Genomic DNA, 17,331 nt, shown 5'->3' with positions numbered 1-17,331 from the left:
AATAGAAGCAGTGATGGAATGGAAGCCTCCCAGAAATACAATTGAGGTCAGAAGTTTCTTGGGGCTAGCTGGGTATTACAGAAGATTTGTGAAGGGATTTTCTTTAATAGTTACTCCAATGACCAAGTTGTTACACAAGAATGTCAGATTTGACTGGAATGACAAGTGTTAAGCCAATTTTGAGAAGTTGAAGGCTATGTTGACAGAGGCACCAGTGTTAACACAGCCAGTGTCGAGAAAGAACTTTGTGGTCTACAGTGATGCCTCGCATAATGGGTTAGGGTGTGTATTGATGCAAGAGGGGAAGGTGGTCGCCTATGCTTCCAGGCAGCTAAGGCCACATGAACAGAATTACCCTACCCATGATCTAGAGCTTGCAGCAATTATCTTCGCACTGAAGATATGGAGGCATTACTTGTATGGTGAAAAGTGCTACATTTACACAGACCACAAAAGTCTGAAATACTTGCCAACCTAGAAGGAGCTCAACCTTAGACAGAGGCGATGGATTGAGTTCCTGAAGGATTATGATTATGTGATTGACTACCATCCTGAGAAGGCAAATGTAGTTGCTAATGCTTTGAGCAGAAAATCCATCACAGCTTTGAGATCATTGAATACCTATCTATCTTTGGCTCGAGATGGAGCTATTTTGGCTGAGTTGCAAGTGAGGCCAAACCTGCTACAGCAGATTTTAGATGGGCAAAAGGTATATGAGAAATTAATGACTACTGTGAGTAAAATCTCAGAAGGGAAAGCAAATGACTATGAGGTGAAAGCAGATAGGTGTCTGTATTACAAAGGAAGAGTATGTGTACCAGATGATGGGAAATTGAAAGCCAATATCTTGAAAGAGACACACACCAGTGTTTATGCTATGCACCCAGGAAGTACAAAAATGTATCATTATATGAAACTTCAGTATTGGTGGCCTGGTATGAAGAAGGACATAGCTGACTATGTGACTAAATGCTTGACATGTCAGCAAGTCAAGGCAGAACATCAAGTTCCATCAGGTTTGCTATAGCTTATATGCATACCAAAATGGAAATGGGATCCGGTCACTATGGATTTTGTAAGTGGTCTACCTCTCACCCAGAAAAAGCATGATGCAGTATGGGTGATAGTAGATAGATTGACAAAGTCAGCACACTTTCTGCTAGTTAGGACTGACTACTCATTGGAGAAGTTAGCAGAATTGTATATCAGTGAGATAGTTAGACTGCATGGAATCCCACTTTCCATCATATCTGATCGAGACCCAAGATTTACATCTAGATTTTGGAAGAAGTTGCATAAATCCTTGGGTACACAACTCCACTTCAGCACAGCTTTCCATCCACAGACGGATGGGCAATCAGAAAGAGTAATCCAGGTAAACAATTCAAACCAATTGAACTAATACAAATATTGAACTGAAATGAAAATAATAACATGAAATATATGTCAGGTCCTTGAGGATATGCTGAGGAGTTGTGTCATTGAGTTTGAGGGAAGTTGGGATAGATACCTCCCACTGGCAGAATTTGCATACGACAATAGCTACCAAGCTAGCATCCAAATGGCCCCATATGAAGCACTGTATGGGAGGAAATGTAGAACTCCAGTGTGTTGGACTGAATTAGGCGAAAATAAACTGGTAGGGCCAGACCTGGTGAAATAAACTGAGGAGAAGGTAAAGCTAATCAAAGCTAATCTAAAGGTTGCCTCAGATAGACAAAAATCCTATGCTGACCTGAAGAGAAAAGAAATAGAATATGCGGTTGGAGACAAAGTGTTCCTCAAGGTGTCACCGTGGAAGAAAGTACTGAGGTTTGGAAGAAAAGGTAAGTTAAGCCTTAGGTTCATTGGCCCATATGAAGTCATTGAACGTCTGTGTCCAGTGGCCTACAGGCTAGTTTTACCACCAGAGCTGGACAAGATCTACAATGTGTTCCACGTATCTATGCTAAGAAGATACAGCTCAGATCCTTCACATGTTATCTCCATGGAAGAAATTGAAGTACAACCGGATTTGACATATGAAGAAGAACGCATACAGATCCTGGCTCGGGAAGTAAAAGAGTTGAGGAATAAGCAGATTCCACTGGTGAAAGTGCTTTGGAGGCACCACAACACCGAAGAGGCAACTAGGGAAAGTGAAGAGACGATGAGGCAACAGTTCCCTCAACTGTTTGCATCAGGTAAATTTCAAGGACGAAATTTAAATTAGAGGGGAAGAGTTGTAACACCCTCCATGTAGTAACTCTGTACATTCTACTGTTCCGGTGACCAGTGTCGGTCCGGACAGCTAGAACGTCCGAAAAAATATTTAAACTAAAGTGATGAATCATAATTAACTCAAATATTAACAAGAAAAATTTAGGAAAAATTTTAGAAACAAAATACAACCAAGTTAAATGAGCCGGTGCCCTAGCGATGGGTAACCCAGTGGGAAGTTGCAGTTCTCGCAACTAGGAGCACTACACTCGGGGAAAAATTCATAAAATAATTTTTGGGACTCTAGAGAAGAGTAATTGAGGGTTCTATGGCATTAGAATGTCAAAAAAATGCTTAGAAAAATTTTTCAATCAGTACAGACAATTTTAGTCTGTTAAGCCAAACAGAGGGCATTTTGGTCATTTCACCTTCAGAGGTGATTTTTGGCCGACTTGTCTAGTTAAGTAAATAATTATCATGACACAAAATTTAAATAAATATTACTAAAAATTAAATTGCAAATGAGTAGAAAAGAAAAGAAAAGAAAAGAAATGAAAGTAAATAGGATCTATTTCATATGCATGATGCAATTAAGAAAGGCCCAACCAATCAAAATGCAACAAGCTTTATTAAATCAATTAAAAGAGATAAAACTTAAGGAAAACAAATTAGATTTCTTCTCCTCCTTCAGTTGGCCGAACCACACTCTCACCTCCACCATTGTTGTCCCTTCAACCAAGCTTCCTTTCCCACCTTAAACCCTCTCAAAACCCTAATTTGCCTTCATTAAAAATTACCCTTACCACTAGAGCAAGCTTTGGACAGCAATTTGAAAGGAAGAAAGTGAAGTTTTTAAGTCTTGGAAAGTGACTAACTGAAGGTTAGTGTGACTTTTGTTTAATTTTTCTCTTATATTCTTTGTTACAACATTAATCTAAACTAGAAAATATGAAAATAGAATAAATTGAAATTATGGAGTTAGGGTTTGGGAGAAACCTAGGGTTTTCTCATGTGTTGGTGAATGAAAGTTTGAGTGGTCAATTAGTGACCATTTGGCTATGTATAATGAAGAAATGAAGTGAGTTGTGGCTTGGTATTTGAATTTGGGTGAGCTGCCTTGGCTGCCCTGTAGGTCTGGATGTGAGTCCAGCAGGTTTGGGTAGCTATAAATGGAGTTGTAGAGGTTCAATTGTGCAAGGCCAATTGTAAATAAAACTAAACACATAATGGCACCACTTTGGTGAAGAAACTCTGTCCAGAAAACCCAATCAAGTTAGCCTAAAAATTGCCCTAATCCGGGTGACTTGCATTCTGCCTGGGCAAAATGACCAAATAAATAGTGTTTATTCATTTGATCATAACTCAGTGTAGAAAGGTCCAATTGACCTGAAATTTTACCAAAAGAAATCTGAGACATAGACCTACAACTTTCATGAAGAATACAAATCCAAATTCTGACCATAACCTAGTCAAATTGCCAACCAAACTTAGGTTACCAAATCTGGCAGAACCAGTTTTGCCCAGAATTTTGGATTCTGTCCAATCCGGCCAGTTATGGTGTTTAGGCCATAACTTGAGCTACAAAACTCCAAATGGAGTGATTCAAAAAAGGAAATGTAACTAGACAAAATAAGAAACAACTTTCATGAAGACAATTTTGCCAAATTCCTACTGTACAAATAACCAATAGAACAGTAAATATGAGGCTTGAAATCTGAAAATTTTGAATAACTAACACTAAGCATAGAAATGGTATTGGCAACTAATACCAACAACTTTAGAATGAAAAATGTGGTATGTTGGGAGTATTAGAACCAATGTACCTATTGTCTATGCAAAAGTCAACATTTTAGTTGACTAATGAAATGAATAGTAACAACTAAACTTAAATTTCAAGAACTATAAAGTTTAAAAGTGTAACATGCCCTAATACACTTAGCAAGATTGATTTGGATAGGTTGGCATGCCAATAGGGTTTAGTTAGCAGTACTGCACATGGCATTATGCTATTTTGTGATTTTATGGCTTTTAGCCATTTTGACATTGTGTTGATACTTGGCCTTGTGCCTAATGTTATTACAGCTTATTAGTTGTTCTGTTGCACATCGGGAGATGCATATGTGACTGATGGTGTGACGGCTCGAGGTACTAGATACCCAGTGCCAGTTTACCCATTTATCCAGTCCAGTCATTCAGTATAGGTTACTTGGGCAACCAAAAATGAAAGTGGATAAATTTAATGAAATTATGAATATAACAAGTACAAAATAAATAAGATTACCAATAATGATCGAAAAATTGTCTGCATAAAATATCAGGACATGCACTGCATATTTATTTTCTGTTATTTCTTTTTATTTTATTATTGGTACCACTATGCATTATTGCTTAGCGCGTTGCTTTTTGCCACGCGTAGGTTCTGGAGAGACCAACCGAGAGCCCAGTAGACCACAGAATGGGTGAGATCTTCTGTAGCTCTACATAGTGTCCGTGTCACCTCACCGTCATCAGTGCATTGATAGGACACTAGGTTTTATTTTGGTATTTTGTAATTAACTTTTATTTTCTCATGTGTAATTAAGACTTATGTAATGTATTTTAGTATTTATGTAACTTATGGAAATTGTGTTTATGAATGAACAAGTGAATATTTATTTATGATTTTTATATGAATTTCATATGAAATGAATGAATGAGAAATGGAAGTATATTTGAGAAATATTGAGATTTTGCTGATGAAATGGAGTTTGGGATTGATTGAAAATTTTGGAAGTATTTTTCACAGGTTCCGAAGAACTGTTTTATCCATTTTTAGACGGCATTCTGCCGAATTTTCTATAATATTTGCGGAACCTCAAATAAATTATAATTTCAATAAATGACTTAAATGAATTATATTTCACAAATTGTACTTCATAACTATGATAAAAATAAATTAAGGAAGAATAAAATGATTCAGATAAAATAGGGTGTTCCGGTACACTGTGTGACATATCTTACTCGGATATACTGTAGACAAGTAAGGGGTATCATAATTTATATCGTTGGAAAGCTTAGACATAGGGCTACAATTTTGGTTAAGACCACCAAATCCAGAAATGACCATAAGCAAGTCAAAAGGCTTGCACAAGTTCGGGTATAAAACCTGCAAGAATCAGAAATGACCTAAAAATGACCTAAGTTCACAATAAAAGGCAATTTGACCAGTAATAGTAAAATGACCATAAATTAGTCCAGAAAACTCCAAATGACATGAAATTAGTGTCAAAATGTCACTAAGACATAAATCTACAATTTTGCTCTTTTGACCAGAACCTAAAAACTAAGGGAAACAAGACATTTAGCTAGAGCAATCTAGCATATAAAATCTAGAAAATGGCAATAAAATGCAATAAGCTTTAAAATGAAATTGGTAACATATACCAACACTTAGAGACTATAAAATGTGACAAATTGGGAACATTAAAATGGACTCATTTAGAGTGCATCAAAGGTCAACATTATAAGTTGACTAATGAAAGTAATAGTTTTAATAAAATTTAATTATTGAACCTTATTATTACAAATAATTTAAATAAGTACTGAAACACTTTAAATTGTGTGTTTCAGTTAGTAAAGACTCAGGGAAGAGGAAAGAACCACTGAGTCAAGGCCAAGAGGCTACTCATCAGAGGTTTGTGTACAACAGTTATTTCTTTTGAATTTTTACTTGTCATTGCTTGAATTGTGAAAAATTTGTTTGAATGAAATTTGATGGATACTTATTGCTTGAAAAATATTACAAATGGTTTGAAATCACAGCTATCATGTATATTTGATTGAATTCCTCGCTAGCTTGTCTAGTGAGATGAATTGGCTTTGAATTCCCTCTCTGGCTGAAGTGTTGAGGTGTGTGTCAGTTGAGGATGAATAGGATGAGTACTCATATAATTGCTAGCTAGCTATGTTATTCCTTATTAGCCATTGGCTTTTGGGATGAATTGGACTTTGGAATCATGATTAAGCCATGTGTGTGATTTATTAGTATTTGTTGAGACATTGTGAAATGGAATTTAATTCTTTATGACATTCTCTGTCTTTTGAAATTAACTATGATTTTAAATATCTACAGTTTATGTGATTTATAGTTTATGATTTTAAATTGTATTTTCTTAATGTTGTGCACCACTGAGACATTGGCTAAGTGATAGCTTTTTTATTGCTGACGCAGGTAGACAGACAGATAAAGTAGCAGAGTAGGTTGCTTGTGCTACACTTTTGGGATTTTGACGGGTATATTGAGTATACCACCTCCTTGTAATTTTTGTTGTAATATATGTGAACTGTATGTATATATTGTATTTAGTCTTGAGCAGTTGTAAACTAAAGTTATAAATTATTTTGACTTGTAAAAATGTTATAATATACTTCTTTTATCTCAGCTTTTGAACTACTCAGTCATTTTGCATTCTATTTTTGGAACTACTGAAAATTGATGTTGAATTGAGTTTGACTTATGTTGAGAAAATTGATTTGTGTTGAGCCATATTGGAGTTTAGGAATGAAACAAATATATTGGAAGTGCTTTTTACAGGTTTTTGAAGAACTGTTTTATTCAAAATACAGACGACACACTGCCGAAATTTTTATAGAATCTATTGATATTGCAGATTTGTTGTGTAATTTAACTTTGAGTAAAAGGTTTTAAAACCTGTCAAAAGTGCTCTCTATTGTAAAAAGATGTCAAAAGTGCTCTCTACTATAAAAAGACATAAGAAGTTGTTTAAAATCCCTTGTAATGTATTTAATGGGTTATCAGTAGGTGAAGTTCGATAATTCAATATGTATACTACGGGAACATGTTATGCCTTACGGAGGGGTAAGGTGTGACAATCTGGATTTTGGTCAAAAGACCAATTTTGTAAATCTATGTCTTATAGAAATTTTGCCACTGGTTTCATTGAATTTGGGTTTTTGTAGACCAAGTTATGACCATCTTGCCAAAACTGGTCGGGTGAGCTTTAGTCCAGGAAATTATGGGCAGAATGGTGCAGGTCAGTTTGGTATCCTAATTTGAGTCAACAATTTCATTTGGTTAGAGGCATTTATGGGCTTGGTGTTCTCAATGAAAGTTATAGTCCTATGTTTAATCTTTCCAATGGTATAAAATTTAGGTCATTTGGACCTGTCTAGAGAGAGTTATGGCCAAATGAACATGTACTATTCATTTGGATATTTTCTAGGTTCAGTGTTTGAATACCCGGATTGGGAGAGTAAATTGACCAAGATCTTGACAGAATTTGAGCAGGGTTTCTTCATGAAAAATGGGGTATTTTGAGTCTAGGTTTACCTCCAATTGGCCTCACACCAATTGGAGTCACAAAATTACAGTTATGACTCAAATAGTACATTGGACTCATAGGTATGAATTTCCTGCATAAGAGAAGCACTCCCAATATTCCATTCTCCTTACTCCCAACTACAATTTGTCATTCATAACACCTCAAATGATCGACAAACAGTCTCAACATGATCAATCTCAAGCCATAACACCAAGGTACCAAAATTAATTCATACCCTAACTCAAAATTTCTCAAATATTCAAATCCTACTCCACACACATCAATTTATGTTCAAAGTCTCATAATCACCATCAAAGCCACCCATAAACATCTTTAATTGCATCAAAACTCATCAAACAATTTCCTAATTCATGGCTGCCAAAAATGGAAGTGGCTCATACATGGATATTTTCTTTCAATTCTTTCAAATTCTATGTCAATTCATGCTTCCAACATGAAGTCTGAAGAGAAATTAAAGAGTAGTAGCACTAACCTTTTTTAGCAGAATTTTCTCAAGCTTAAACTTCACTTTCTTTCTTTTTCTAGGCTACCAAACACTCTCCCAAGAGGAATTGACAAGGTTTAATGAAGGAAACTTAGGATTTAGTGGTAGGAATTCAAGGTTATGGAGAGAGAAATGAAAGAAATTGTAATGGAGGTAGAGAGAGGGAAGAAGTCAGCTGGAATTTGGGGAAGAAAAAGGCAGATTGGCTTTTCATTTTTTAACCTATTTATCTCTTTTTAATTTGGTTATAAAGGGTGTGTTGTAATATGATTGGTGGAGGGCATTATAGTGACATCATTAGGATGTCATAATTAGGGATTTAAGTCATTTTCTTTTTCTTTCTTTTCTATTCATTTTCAATTAAATTTTTAGCAATATTTATTCATATTTTATGTCATAATAATTATTTATTTAACCGGACAAGTTGGCCAAAAGTCATATCTGAAGACAAAATGGCCAAAATGCCCTTCGTTTTCTCAGTAAACTAAAATTGTCTGTACTGATCTAAAAATTTTTCTTTAACTTTTCTTGGCATTCTAATGCCATCGAAATCTCAATGACTCTTCTCTGGAGTCCTAAAAATTATTTCATTGGGTTTTCCTTGGGTTTAGGGCTACTAGCTGTCTTTACAGCAACTTCTCGTTAGGTCACCCATCACCGGGACACTGGCTCATTTAACTCATTTGCAATTCACTTCTTTTATTTTTTCTTAATTTTACTTAGTCTTTATTCAGTCAATTTATGCCTCCTCACTCTAGTTGGAGTGTAGTTTCAGTCATCCTGGCTGTCCGGATAGACATTAGTCGTCAGAACAGTAGAATGTATGGACTACCTAAAGTGAGGGCGTTACAATTCTCCCTCTCTAATAAAAATTTCATCCTCAAAATTTACTCGGTGTAAATAGTCGAGGAACAGCTATCTTTTTAGTCTGTTTTACTAGTTTTAGTTTTACATTCTTATTCTCAACTAATTCTGCACCTATCTTCTCTCATCTTATTTACAGGGTCTATTATTACATATACTAAAGGATTATAAAGAGAAAGTATACCTCTGACAGCTTCTGTCGGCTCTGGCTGTAACACCCTCACTATAGCAATTCCGTACATTCTAATATTCCGGTGACCGATGTCGGTCCGAACAGCTAGAACGTCTGGAAAAATATTTAGACTAGAGTGAAGAGTCATAAATAACTCAAATAATAGTAAGAAAAATTTAGAATTAAAATACAATTAAGTTAAATGAGCCGGTGCCCTAGCGATGGGTAACCCAGTGGGAAGTTACGGTTTTCGCAACTAGAAGCCCTAAACTCGGGGGGAAATTTATAAAATAATTTGTGGAACTCCATAGAAGAGTCATTGAGGTTTTTATGGCATTAGAATGCCAAGAAAAGGCTTAGAAAATTTTTTTGATTGGTACAGACGCTTTTGACTCAATAAGCCAAACGGAGGGCATTTTGGTCATTTGGTCTCCAGAGATAATTTTTGGCCGACTTGTCCAGTTAAGTACATAATTATTATGACATAAAATGTGAATAAATATTTCTAAAAATTAAATTGAAAATGAGTAGAAATGCAAGAAAAAAAAATGAAAGAAAAGCTTAATAATTACATCATGCTTGAGTAAGCATGATGCAATTAAAAGCCCTCCACCAATCACCATTAGACAACTACTTAATAAACTAATAAAAAGGAGATAAACAAGACAAATTGACAAACAAATCTGCATCTTTACCATGGACAGCAGAATCGGGAAAGAAGAGAGGAGGAAAAAGAAAGGAAAAGAAAGAAAGAAAGAAAAGAAGAAGGAGAAGAAAATAAGGGAAGAGGGAGTTGGTGCTGATTTTTTTTTTTTCTGAGTTTTTCTAGTAAGAAAAAACACTAACAAGGGAAAAGAAGGGTTTTGGTATAAGATACAAGAATTAAAAAGAGAGGAATGGAGAAGGAGGATAACAGTAGCAAAAACAGGGGTTTAGCAGGGGCAGCATGTTTCTCTTCTATCCAGGTGAGTTTGGCTGAACTTATGCCATTGATTTTTGGATGTTTGAGGTATGTTTGTTTAGAAGTTATGGTTAAAATTTGGTGATTGTTCAACGGTTGGATTTGGAGAAATATATTGTTGAACACAGGCTATCTGCAAGTTAGATTCTGAATTTTGGCTACTGAAATTTGAGAAAAATAAATTTTTAGGATGCTTATAAAATTATGAAATTTGGTGCAAATGATATTGGGATGTTGAGGCTGTTGTGTTAAAATTTGGTGAATTTTAGACTTGTGGTTTATGAGATATAAATTGTTTTGCATGAGCTGTCTGAGTAAGACTGATTTCTGCAAAAATTCAGATTTTGAAGGGTTGAATGAATATTTTGATATCTCATGATATAGTGATGATTTGATGCTAAAATTTTTACTGATATTGTATAGGGATGTCTTGAATATATGGTTAAAATTTGGGATTTATCTGACGGTTAGATCATTATATATAAATTTGAATGCACAAGTTGCCAAATTGGGTATTAATGGTTTGTAGATTTGAGATTTATGATAGGAGTTTAGTCCAATTTTAGGGGAAATGCTATTGAATTTTTATTAGATATTTAATTTGGGAAAGTGAAGTTATAATTGATTATGATTATTATGATTCTAGGAGAAATCTTGAAGAATAACAAGCTTAAGTTTGGTTTCAAAAAGGTTGGTGCTAATTTTCTTCCTTCCACTCTTTTCTAAGCATGAATTTAAGTTGAGTTAAGTTGAAAATTAGATGAAAAATGAATTAAGGATTCATGAACTTGCCCCATGAAATTTTGGTAGCCTTAGGGTACCTAGGGTTTCATCAATTTGATTGCATAATAGTTATGTATGGCTGCCATTGAACATGATTTTGGTGTTTTAATTCATGGATTGCATGTATATAGAGAATTGAAATTGTTGGAGTTAGGGTTTGGGCACCAAAATTTAGATTTTGTTTATGTATTGGTGAAAAGAGGTTGTAATGGTCAATTTGTGACCATTTGGTCATGTTTGAGTAGGAAATTGAGTGAATGGTGCCAAGGGAATTGAGGTTATGTATGCTGTCCAGTGTGCACTGCAGGTCTAGATGTGAGTTCAGCATGTTTGGGTAGCTATAACTTGAGTTGTGTAGGTTCAATTGGTGTAAGGCTAATTGGACATGAAATTAGACACATAATGTCACAACTTTGATGAAGGAAACCTGTCCAGAAACCAAACTTAGAATGCCATAAAAATTGACCAAATTCGGGTAGCACCAATTCTGCCTGTGTAAAATGACCAAATTAACAGTGTTCATTCATTTGGTCATAACTCAGTGTAGAAAGGTCCAATTGACCTGAAATTTATATCAATGGAAAGCTTAGGCAAATTAGAACAACTTTCATGTAGAACACAAACTCAAATTCTAGACTTAACCAAATGAATTTGCTAGCCAAATTTGAATTACCAAATCTGGCAGAACCAAAAAAATTGCCCAGAAATTCTTGGTAAAGGCAATCTGACCAGTTATGGTGAAATAGCCATAACTTGAGTAAGAAAACTCCAAATGGGGTGATTGAAAAAGTGAAATGTAACTAGACACAATAAAGAATAACTTTGATCAAGAACACTTGGCCAAATTCTCACTGTAAAATGGCCTAATAGAACAGTGAACTTTAGCATCCAAAACTGAAATTTTTTATTTATTCTCCATTGATTAGAAGCAATGATTGGCAACTAATGCCAACACTTTTGGAAACCAAAATATGATAAATCTATGTGATTAAAACTCATGTAACTATTATATATGAGAAAGTCAATATTTTGACTTAAATGACCAAATGAATAGTAACTTTACATGTTAAGTACAAATGTTCAAGAAATAACTTTGTAATATGCCCTAGTAGGCCTAGTGTGATTAGTTTGAATAGGTTGGCATGCCAATAGGGTTCTGATAGCAGTACTGCATATGATGTATGGCTCCATGCCATTCTGTGATATGATAGCCTATGGCTATACTGATTATGATGTTATACTTGGCTTTATGCCTTATTGCTTTTATGGCTTATTAGCCATTCTGTTTGCACACCGGGAGACACATTGTGACCGATGGTGTGACGACCCAAGGTACTTGGTACCTAGTGCTAGTTTACCCGTTTATCCAGTCCAGTCAATTTGTATAGGTTACTTGGGCATGGAAAAGTATAAATGAAATTGAATTGATTATCAAAGAAAGTAAGGAAATTAAATATCAAGAATGATTTCAATAAAATGAGGCTCAAAATCATCAAAGAAAACAATTAATAAAATGCTAGAAAGAATTGAAATGAACTGGACTGATGATAAGAAAAAAAAAGTTATCTATTATTGAATGCACTGGGAACTTTAATTATTATGAAATAATTAAAGATAACCTAGAAGGTATTGAATTAAATAATACAAAAAGATTAATAATAGAAATATAATTTAAATAAATGTTGCAAATGTACCTTTCATAATAATGTTAAGTCAAAAATAATGCTATTAGAATATTAGTATATTGTATATTCTTACTATAACCTTATGAATTAAGCACTTCCAAAGAGGACTAAATTAGGAAAAAAAAAAGGGGATATTAAATTTTAGAAACCTTATTGAAGCATAATTAGATCTAAATTATATGAACTATATTTTATTTCCACCTGTATTTCATATATTATTTCTTTGTTATATTATTGCACCACTAAGCAGAAATGCTTAGCGCGATGGATTTGTTTCCTTGCGCAGATACGAAAGGTAAAGCCCATCGAATATTAAACAGAGATTTTGGAGTTCTGATATGCAGAAGTGTCTGAAGTATTCAAGGCTGTCACCTCCTCAGCAATGCATATAGTTAGGACCCATATAAGTTATTTTATGTATTTTGTACATTATGTAAATTATGAACTTGTGTAATCAGTTTATAAATCATGTAAGTTTATGTAATTTGAACATTTTTACATATGAATTGAGTATGAATGGAAATGTATGGAAATGATTATGAAATTGAAATATATGGATGAGATTTGAAATATGAGAAAATTACAAGAATGATTGACGAGATAATTATGATTAGCATGGATAATATTTTTTTTTGAAAATATTATTGAATTTCAAACAGGTAAATAGTGAATCAAGTCAAACGATAATAAAATAGGGAAAACTCTATTGATTTCTCTATAGAAAAATAATTAATATTAAAAGATAATAACTTGAAAATGATTAAAGGAATCAAGTAAGATAAGATAGGGTGCTCTGGTACGGAATGTAGCACGCCTTGCTTGGCTACACTGTAGTCGGGTGAGGGGTGTCACACTGGCTCCTCCCATGCCCTCATAGCATATACTCGAGGTGTTACTTGGGCCTCGGGTCGCTCAATGGTCTCAAAAGCCAGTCTCTGTGATGTACTCGTTGCCTCGGCCTTACAGGTCGTTTACCCCTCTAAGCTGCAGAGGCAGATCTCTCAGTCGATGGTGGGGCAGTGGGAACACTCCAGTGGGAACAATCCCATAGGAAATGATCAGTAGCTCTTCATCGGAAGCATCCCCAGGTTAACAATCGGCACTCTCCTCGGTGCCTCCTCTCACAGTAGGTGCATAATGGTATGGAGGTAAATCCCTCTACTGCGGCACTTGGAGAACTCCCTACTGATGCTCTGGACTGTCCTCCTCTCTGAGTAAACTGAGACCCCTGTCTCTAACCCTGGCCTTAGGAAACCTTGGGCCTCTTACCCTCAGAAAATGGTGTACTGGACTAACCTTGTCTAGAACTTCTCTTTCACTGTCTACCTCTCCTAGACTGTTCCTCATTTCGTACTCTCTCCACATTAAGTGATGCAGCCACTAATCGGGAGAAATTCGTATACTCATGTGCCATCACTATAATTCTGATATTATCGTTCAGTCCATCTTTGAACCTACGGCACCTCTCTACCTCTGTAGGCATTACCTCCCATGCATATCTACCCAGCCTCAAAAACTCTCTCTCATACTCAAAGACCATTAACTGTCTCTGCCTCAAGGTCAGAAACTCTCTCCTTCTAGCCTCTAAGTATATGTGACTAATATATTTCTTCTTGAACTCAGTCAAGAAGAAGTCCCAAGTAAGCTCCATCGGCTGTACCACTCTGGAAATCGTGTCCCACCACTGATAGGCTTCCTCCTGTAGTAATGACAGAGTGCACTCTAACTGATGCTCTGGCGTGCAATGTAACTGCTTCAGCACTCTCTCAGTCCACTCTAGCCAATGCTCAGCAGCAGATGGGTTTTCTTCCTTCTTACCCATAAAGTCAATGGCCTTATACTTTCTTAACTTCTCTACTGGAGACCGTTGTGGAGGCTATGAGGTGGCTCTGGTAAACTAGCGGAGCATCTGAGTCATTTGCTCCAAAAACGCCTGCTACGTTCTACCCGCTGTACCCCGGGATGACTCCTCTCTCCTGTCTCGCCCCTGACTGTGGACAGGTGCATGACTACCAATCTCCTCCTCCTTCACTGGTCTGTAAGACCCTTCCTTTGAAGGATCGGACTCCATTAATCCTATAAAACAAATAAAGAATAGATCTGCATTACTGTAACCTCGACTCCTAAATAAGGGCTCATGCATGTTATGCACACTATAACTTTCTGTCTACCTATGCCTAGGAATGCCTAAATCTTTGCTCTGATACCAATAAATATAACACCCCTCTCCCATCTACAGTGTGGCTGAGTAAGGCGTGCTACATTCGGTGCCGGAGCACCCTATCCTGTCTTATCGTTTACAATATTAATTTAATGTCCATTTAATTTTATTATCTCACTCGTAGAATTTTTTTTATCCCATTTTGTTTTTATGGAGACCCAAACAGAGTCCCCTTTGTTCTATTAGTGCATGGTGGGTTTCAGGTTACCTGTTAAAATAATTTATATCCATTTCATCTATTCATTCATCATATCATTTCTCATGCTCATATCAATTTCAAGAAAATAAATTACATTTCATTCATATAGAGTCAAGTACAATATTTACAATTTATATAGAATCCAAAATTATTTACATCATTTAATTACATACAATACTAAAATACAAAATCTAATATGCAAATGAGCCCTACCAAAATGATTGATGAGGTGACAACCGACACCGTAGCAGATCTGGTCCAAGTCCGGTCTAGGCCCTACTGTTGCTGCTGCTCTCCAGTACCTACGTGTGGTAAGAACCAACATGCTAAGCATAATGCTTAATGGTGCATAAATAAGGAAAAAAATAACTAAACAATTTAAAATAATTATTTCACATATAACTTTATAAATAAATATCAATTTTCATGTATTTAAAATCTTTTACATGTTTTCTAGAACTTTGGAAGTAAATAAGCTAATAGGGATTTTTTGTCACACCTTACCCCTCTGTAAGGCATAACATGATCCCGTAGAATACTTAATGAACTACCAAACTTCACCTACCGATAACTCATTAAGTACTCTACAAGGGATTTTAAAACAATTTTCTTATTTTTGGTAAGTGGTGAGCATTTCCTAATAGATATTTAAAACATTTAATTGAAATTAGAAACTAGTTAAAACTTTTGGCCCATTTTATTTTTCTGCAAATTTTATAAAAATTTTGACAGAGTTCCGTTTATATTTTGAGAAAACAGTTCTTCAAATACCTGTAAAAAGCACTTCTAAAAATTTTCTCAACCACTACTTCACATTCTCAATCAAACTCAATTCATTTCAACAACTCCACAATCATTTTAATCAATTTCTCAAGTTCAAAATTCAATAATCCTCAAAATACTAGCAATACATTTCATTCAGATTAAATAAAATAGTTCCACTCATATTTCACTAGAGACAAAACAATTTATATTCATCATATTAGAAATATTCATTAAGAAAATCCAAACTAAATTTATTACAACTTTATACAAACTTTGTACAAACTGCTCAAGACCTATTTTACAAGTCCATACAATTACGTGCAATACATATATCAAAATGAATATTTACAGTCAGGGTATAAATTATGCCCGATAACTTCTAGCAGGTAGCTCCCCTGTCCTCAGCAGCTCAATCTGCTGCTCCGCTAGTCTCTATATCTGCGACAGCATGCAAAGCTATCGCTGAGTGGTGAACTCAGTGGTGCACAACTAATAATTTAAAACTTAATACAAATTATGCTTGACAATTCATAACGACTAGAATTTTAAAATTTCTAAATTCTTCAAAATCTCTGACCTTCAGAAATCAACATTTTCATTCATGCAAATTATTCATTTGAATAACATTTTGATCAAATAGTAACTATTTATTTACATTTCTTTTAAATTCCGAAACAATACAAAAATTTTTGAATCACTGACAAATTATTTATTTCAATAACAATTTATCAAATCATGCATAATTTAAAGGGCGTTGCCAACAATACACACAGTCGAACCCATGACCCAAAATTCGAATAGATGCCGTGTTGTACACCACGACATTTCACATTCTCCAAATAACCGAGGCTAAAAGGGAGAAACAAAGACTAGTTAGTATATATGAGTACTCATTCACATCATTCCCCAACTGGCAAGCCAGAGAGGAAGAAACTCGCCCCATCAAGTGGAGGAGTTATCTCACTAGACAAGCTAATGAGAATTCACAACATATTTTGTCATGTCAACTGTGGTTTCAAATCATATTCAAAACAATTTCTATTTACAAAGTGTTTACAAATCATTAATATATTTAATCATCATAAATTCATGCTCAAGGTTGGCAACACATCAAACTTAAAATTTACAATCCTCAAAACAATGCAATAAATCCTTAAATGCATAAGAAAATTTATATTCAAATTATACAATTTCATTCAATAAGTTAAAATTCTCAACACAACAAAAATCATAAATCATACAATAAATTTATTTCAAATCAATTTGGAATTGAAAAATAACAAAAGTGTTAGTTGTGTACAAACCTCAAACGAGTCGCCTGTTGGCCTTGACTCGACTCCTCGGGTTCTGTCCCGGTATTCTTTTCCACTAAAACACACAATTTCACAGTGTTTTAGTACCATAACTTAGCATAAATCCAATAATAAATTTAACTTCACTTTTACCTAGCTCAAACGTGCTAAATTCGACGTTCTTGAAATTTTGTGTTTCAGGTTACTATTCACTGCACTATTCAAGTCAAATTATTGACTTTCTAAGGCTTAATAGGTATGGGAACTCCAACTTCACCCACATACCACATTTTGGTCACTAAACTTGTTGGTTTTGGTCATTTTCTCAAAACTTAAGTCATTTTGGCAAAATTGCCAATTTTCG

The sequence above is a fragment of the Hevea brasiliensis genome, chromosome 1 (assembly GCF_030052815.1).
Source record: "Hevea brasiliensis isolate MT/VB/25A 57/8 chromosome 1, ASM3005281v1, whole genome shotgun sequence".
Lineage (NCBI taxonomy): Eukaryota > Viridiplantae > Streptophyta > Magnoliopsida > Malpighiales > Euphorbiaceae > Hevea > Hevea brasiliensis.
Note: the sequence above shows the minus strand (reverse complement) of the source record.